The sequence below is a fragment of the Myotis davidii genome, unplaced genomic scaffold (genome assembly GCF_000327345.1).
Source record: "Myotis davidii unplaced genomic scaffold, ASM32734v1 scaffold228, whole genome shotgun sequence".
Taxonomy (NCBI): domain Eukaryota; kingdom Metazoa; phylum Chordata; class Mammalia; order Chiroptera; family Vespertilionidae; genus Myotis; species Myotis davidii.
The window spans coordinates 4,009,809-4,015,830 of NW_006300104.1; the positions used below are offsets into that span (position 1 = coordinate 4,009,809).

General features: G+C 37.1%; 1 protein-coding gene across 1 annotated transcript in view; it reads right to left on the reverse strand.

Moving 5' to 3' along the window:
• The window catches only part of EPB41 (erythrocyte membrane protein band 4.1), a 112,121-nt gene extending 110,019 nt beyond the window's left edge, over window positions 1-2,102 (reverse strand). The window contains exon 1 of the mRNA XM_015572268.1: window positions 2,098-2,102. The gene's annotated coding sequence lies outside the window, so the exon portion shown is untranslated. The remainder of the gene's footprint in view (window positions 1-2,097) is intronic.
• Window positions 2,103-6,022: the final 3,920 nt, after the last annotated feature.

The following is a 6,022-nucleotide window of genomic DNA, read 5'->3' on the forward strand; positions in this document are numbered from 1 at the left end:
AGTAGGAATAAAAGACTTGTCCCTTCCCCACTACGGCAATATGAATGAAAATTCCTCCACTAGTGTATAAATATCATCGTAATTGACCTACGTGCTTGCATTAGTAAGTATTACTAGTAACTATAATGACGAACTTACTTCATTGAAAGTAAGGGCTACGGAGGTTTGGAGCTATAACAAAGGGTCCAAAAAGCCATATACACCAATATTGCGCACAGACTAAATAATGGTCCCCAAATATACTACTATTCTTCAAACCTACATAGATGCTGTTATGATTAATAAAATCAAACTACATTTAAAACATTTAATGACTTATAATAGTTTTGTCATGTATTTTGTTAGTTAACAGTTACCAAAATTATAGCTATCACATGTAGATCCACTAAAATATTTTACCTGAAAAGGAGTCTATACAACTGATGGTTACTCACTGAGACTGAATATTAAAGATGAATTAAGGTTGAAAATCTCTCTGTGCTCCTTGAATTGGAACTGTACATAACTCATGTTTTTGTTGCCAGTAACACATAGGAATTACTGAATAAATATGCTTTCACACTAAACTGAACATGGCTTAAACATGGGGAGTCTTAATCTCCCTTCTGCATGTTTTTCAAGTTGGTAAAAGATTTTAAAACCCTAAAATTTTTAAGCCTGTGAAGGGTAAAGTAGAAATATGTTGTATGAAGTTGGAGCCTCTCCTTAGAAATTGTTATTAAAAAACAAAAATTTTTATCACGTTAACTGGCATGTCTAATCTGTAAGATTCTACTCTAAATGTGATTGAGATGTCATCACTCATCATTGGCTCACACACATTAATGGTTAATGAAAAGTTCAGGATCTAACATTACACAGAGGAGTTCTCTGCATTGAGGTATCCTCAGATCAAATTATTGTCAATCACCCTTTGGGAAACATTAATCATCTTGAAATAACAGTTATGCTTTGCAGCAAGCAAAAGCATCAATGCTGATTTGTCAAGGATAGGTGCCAACAGCTTTGTTTTTTACTCTTGCCTTTTTTTAACTATGGCATCTACTGTGACAATAAAAGCACAATGTAAAACTATGAATCTTCCCTAACGTGTGCCTCATTTATAACAATATCAAAAGCCTATGATATTTTTAAATGAAAAAGGAATGAGCATATCTTGGTAAAAAGAAAATATAGAGGGATAAATTAAACAATTACAATAGCAGTTCTCAATCTGGGAGGTACATCAAAATCATTGCGAAATATATTAAAAATATAGATGCCCAGTCCTAGCCGGTGCTCAGTTGGTTGGAGCGTCATCCCATACACCAAAAGGTTGTGGGTTGGATCCCTGGTCAGGGCACATACCAAGGTTGCAGGATCCATCCCAGGTCGGGATGCATACTGGAGGCATCCGATCAACGTCTGTCTTCCTTCCTTCCTTCCTTCCTTCCTTCCTTCCTTCCTTCCTATAAAAAGAGATGCCCAGACCCCAGCAGAGCATCTTCAAGACTGGTGGTTTTTGGTTTTTTAAAAGCTCCAAAGAATTCTAATTCAGACCCTTAAACTTGAACCTAAACGTTCTCAAAGTGTAGTCTCTTTATCAGTAGCATCAACATCACCTGGAAACTTGTTAAAAATGTAAATTCCCAGACTCCTCCCTGAATGAATCAGAAACTCTGGGATAATGCCCAGCAGCCTGTTTTCACAAGACCTCCAAGTTATTTTGATGCTAAAGTTTAAGGTCCTCTGCTTTACACCCTGGTGTCCACCTCCTCTTCATTAACTCTACAAGATGAAAATGAGATTTAACTAATATAAAGAATTTTTTTATTAAAAATTTGTTTTGTCTTACAATCATTAAATTAACACTAATGTGACTTTCATTGGAAAATGGTTCAATTTGTCAGTTCTTGGATCAGTTTCTTTTTTAAACATAAATGTGCCTGGCATTAGACAAGAGATCCAACGATCTTTTGCCATTTTGTCTATTCTTCCTCTGGTCCTGGGTAGCAGGAGTTCAAGTCAGCTGATTAACTGCAAACCTTGAGATGGAAAAAAACACACACAGTTTTTCTTTCCTCATTTTAAGACTAAACGGTGTCTAGAATCAACTACCAATTTACAGAAAATACAAAGAACAAAGACGCCTGTAAAGCTCTATCACGGGACTGACATAAGCAAAAATCCAGACAAGGTAGAAATTCTACAGAATAAATGACCCAGTTTCTTCAAAAATCAAAGAATAAGAAAAAGAGGATATAAAAAGCATCCTATGGGTTAAAAGAAACTGAAGAGATATATCAATCAACTGCAATGGATTCTAACTCAAATAAATTACCAACAAAGAAAAAATGTAGTTCAGACTATTGGAAATTTGAACACTAAGTGGATAACTGGTATTAAATAATTGCTAATTTTAGGTACAATAATGGCATTATAATTATGTTTAAAGCATACTTATCTTTAAAGAAATACCAAATTATCACCAGATAAAATGATATGTCCTGGACCCACTTCAAAATAACAAAAGAGGAAGAAAAGTCGGTAGATGATAAAAATGAAATTTGATTGGCCATGACTTGATAATTGTTAAGGCTGGTGATGATTACTTGGGATGCATTATAGTATACTGTCAATTATCCTATTACATATGTTTAAAGTTATCCAAAACTTTAAAGTTTTCAACTAAATGAAGTTAAAAGAGATTGCTAAAACTATGAAAGGAACATTTGTTCCATGTATTGCCTGAAATAGTGAAGTCAGGAAAATATTAAAAATAAGACTACTTAGGACTTTTAGAACTTAAAACACAAATCTAAGTACTGTACTTTGCAATTTAAGGAAAGAGATGGCTATAAAGTACATTCTTGTGAGCTGCTCAGCTTTCTTAAGTATTTTTAATTCTCTAAGGAAAGAACTATATGACCTGTATTATACCATCCCAGTATTCGGTCCGTACTCAGCTGCCCAAGCATTATTAAATGGTTATAGTGTGTATACATATGCTTTCTTCCCTAGGGCCACTCTATCAACTTCTTTCTAAATGGGGTGATGGAGAAACCACAGCTGAGGTCCTGCATAAAATCTGTCACAATGTTTCCATGAAAAGGCAAGTTAAAATCTTTATCTTCATCCTGATTTACATAACAAATTTATTTTAAAAATACAAAATTGGCAAAAAAAAGAGAAAAACTTCAAGATAGCAGCCCTTGTCTGAAAATACTTATCCTCCAAAATGTACATAATATACATAATTGATGATCTAACACCATCATATAGATATAGTATATTTTAAAGTATACTATTTAAAAAATATACTAAAGGTAACAGTAGTTATCTTCCTATGGAGGGATGTCTTTCCTTCTCTTTTTCAGTATTTTCCAGATTTACTACAATGAGCATCTATCACTTTGATAGCTAGGAAGAAAAAGTGCCCCTCTACTCCAGGGACAGAAGAAAATTTATTTTACCACATCACATAGTAAATTATAAGTCCCGTTAAACAATTCAGTTCAGGCCTATATTATCTTTAATATAGACTATAATTTTATTTTTCTTCTACCCTTATCCTTGCTTTTATCCCCAATATGAACTAGACATCTTTTTCTCAGCAGTCCTCAGCAGTGAGGAGACAAGGTCACCTCTGTTTATTTATCCATAGGTTTACTTCAAAGGGTAGATAACACTAATCTGTAAATAACTTCCTAGTTTGAAATCTCCTGGTTTCAAGAAATACCCATAAACTAGTATCTTTTTTCTAGATAATTTCTGTCTGCCTAGGCCAAATTCCCTTAGAAGTTATCCTCGCACTCAAATTCTTTTCTGATTTGTTTCCACTCAATTATTGTACTCCTTTCAGTCTCCTGCTTCAATTCCTCCAACATGCATCAAATCACTTCATTTTTTAGGTGTTTTTTGTTTTTGTTTTTTTCTCAGTCCCTACCCTATTTCTAAGCACCAATACACTGGGGTAATGTAAAAATAAAATTTAATGTGATGCAACCTAATGTTTAACCTCGTATCAGGTTCAAACATGATTAGTAATTACAGGCAGAAGTAGAGATAGGTTTTTATAAACACGTTTTCTCAATAATTAAAAACCAACAACTATAATACCATCCTTTGTAAATGGAAGAGGTACAATTTTCTTCACTTGGGCTTGACATAAATGTGCAGAAACTTTTTGGTGCCTATCCAAGATGTCTCTCTCTTTTTCTTATTAACAAAATCCCCATATAATTAAGGGCAGAATGTGCCCAACTAAAAGGCTACGTTTCCCAGCTATCCTTACAGATAAAGAGTCTGCCAGTGGGATATGAATGAAAGTCATTGCCCTTTGGCCTTTTACCCTCCCCCCTACTGTCTTCTTGCCTAGAATGCAGATGCTCACTGGGATATAAGCTGCCATCTTATGACCTTCAGAAGGGAAGCCATATGTTAAAGGTTGGCAGAACAGAATTTAAAATGAAACTAGTTTCCTAATTTCATGAAACTACGAAAGTTTTTTGTTTAACATACAATAGATTTTATCCTCTAAAATAGATCTATGACAAACATTCACATTAAAAAGCATCGCAGTTATATCTAAAACCTGATTATGAGTACTTACCATAATATACTGACTATGGGTCTGGTTCTAAAGTTAAACATGAATCTGACCCTGTTGAGACAACTTGCTGCCTATGTGGCTTCTTGGACACTTAACATCTCCACGCCACAATTCCTTTATTAAAATGTTGATAGTTAGGGTTGTTCTGATTATTAAATTCTAATGCTTAGTACCATACCTGGTTTTATCTTTAAGGTTGATCATGTATATTCTATGACCCAGCAATTCTACTCATAAAAATCTACTCTAGAGTAACTATGATGTGCTAATGCATGCTTACACACACACCCCCCCACACACATACACAAGGAGATATCTCACACATACAAGTAGATATGTGCAAGAATTCAATGTTCATTGCAGCATTGCAATGGCTATCATCAGGAAAATGAACAAATTAATTGTGGAATAGTTACACAATGAAATATTATACCATAGTAAAAGTGAATCAACTATAATTACATGCAATAACATAAGCAAAAGTAAATGATATCTTTCTAAGGACATATATATAGTAAAATTATTTTTATATATAAAACACTAATATGCAAATAGACCGAACAGAGGAACAATGGAACAACCAGTCGCTATGTCATGCACTGATCACCAGGGGGTGTGCATGGAAAATGGCGGGCGCCAGCAGCAGGTGGCAGAGCGCAGAATATGGTGGACATCGGCGGCGGGATGGTGGAGGTGAGTGGGGGCGCCAGACCAAGGCAGGGTGCCGGTTGCAGTCATCGGGGTGAGCCTCTGGTGGTTACTGAAAATTCTTTGCTCCCATGCACCACAGCCCCGCCCAGCGCTCACACCTGCTGCCCATGCTGGCCCCACTCGCACCCGCTGCCGGTGACAGCCCCTATCACTCAGTGCTGTCAGTGGGTGCGAGCGGTGGTTGCCAGCCCGGATCACCCCTCAGGGCTTCTCCACCTCCCCCTGCTCCTGAAGGGTGATCAGGGCCGGCAGCTGCCTCTCGCACCCGCTGCCAGCGACGGCACCAATTACTCCATGCTGAAAGCAGGTGCAAGCGGGGCCAGCACCATCAGTGTGTGGGAGCAGCTGTGGCGGGAGCGGGGCTGCTGGCAGACAGGGGAGCCACAGCTGCAGCAGGAGGGGCCGGGCGGGGGCACAGAGGATAAACTGAGACCTGCCCCTGTGCCCACCGCAGCCTTGTGGCACCTAGTTCCTTTCAAGATGCACGAATTCATCCACTGGGCCCCTAGTTTTTAATGTAAAATACAACATGCATTGCAGCAATTATCCCTGAGGGGAAGGCAGAGAAATGATGGGGCTGGGAAACATTGGTAGATTTAATAGTACTGGTAATGTCCTAGTTCTTAAATTGGATTGTAGGTCTATAGGTATTCCTTTTATTATAATTTCTAAATTATATTTCATGTTTTATATATTCCTTTAATGGACCAAATGTCACAT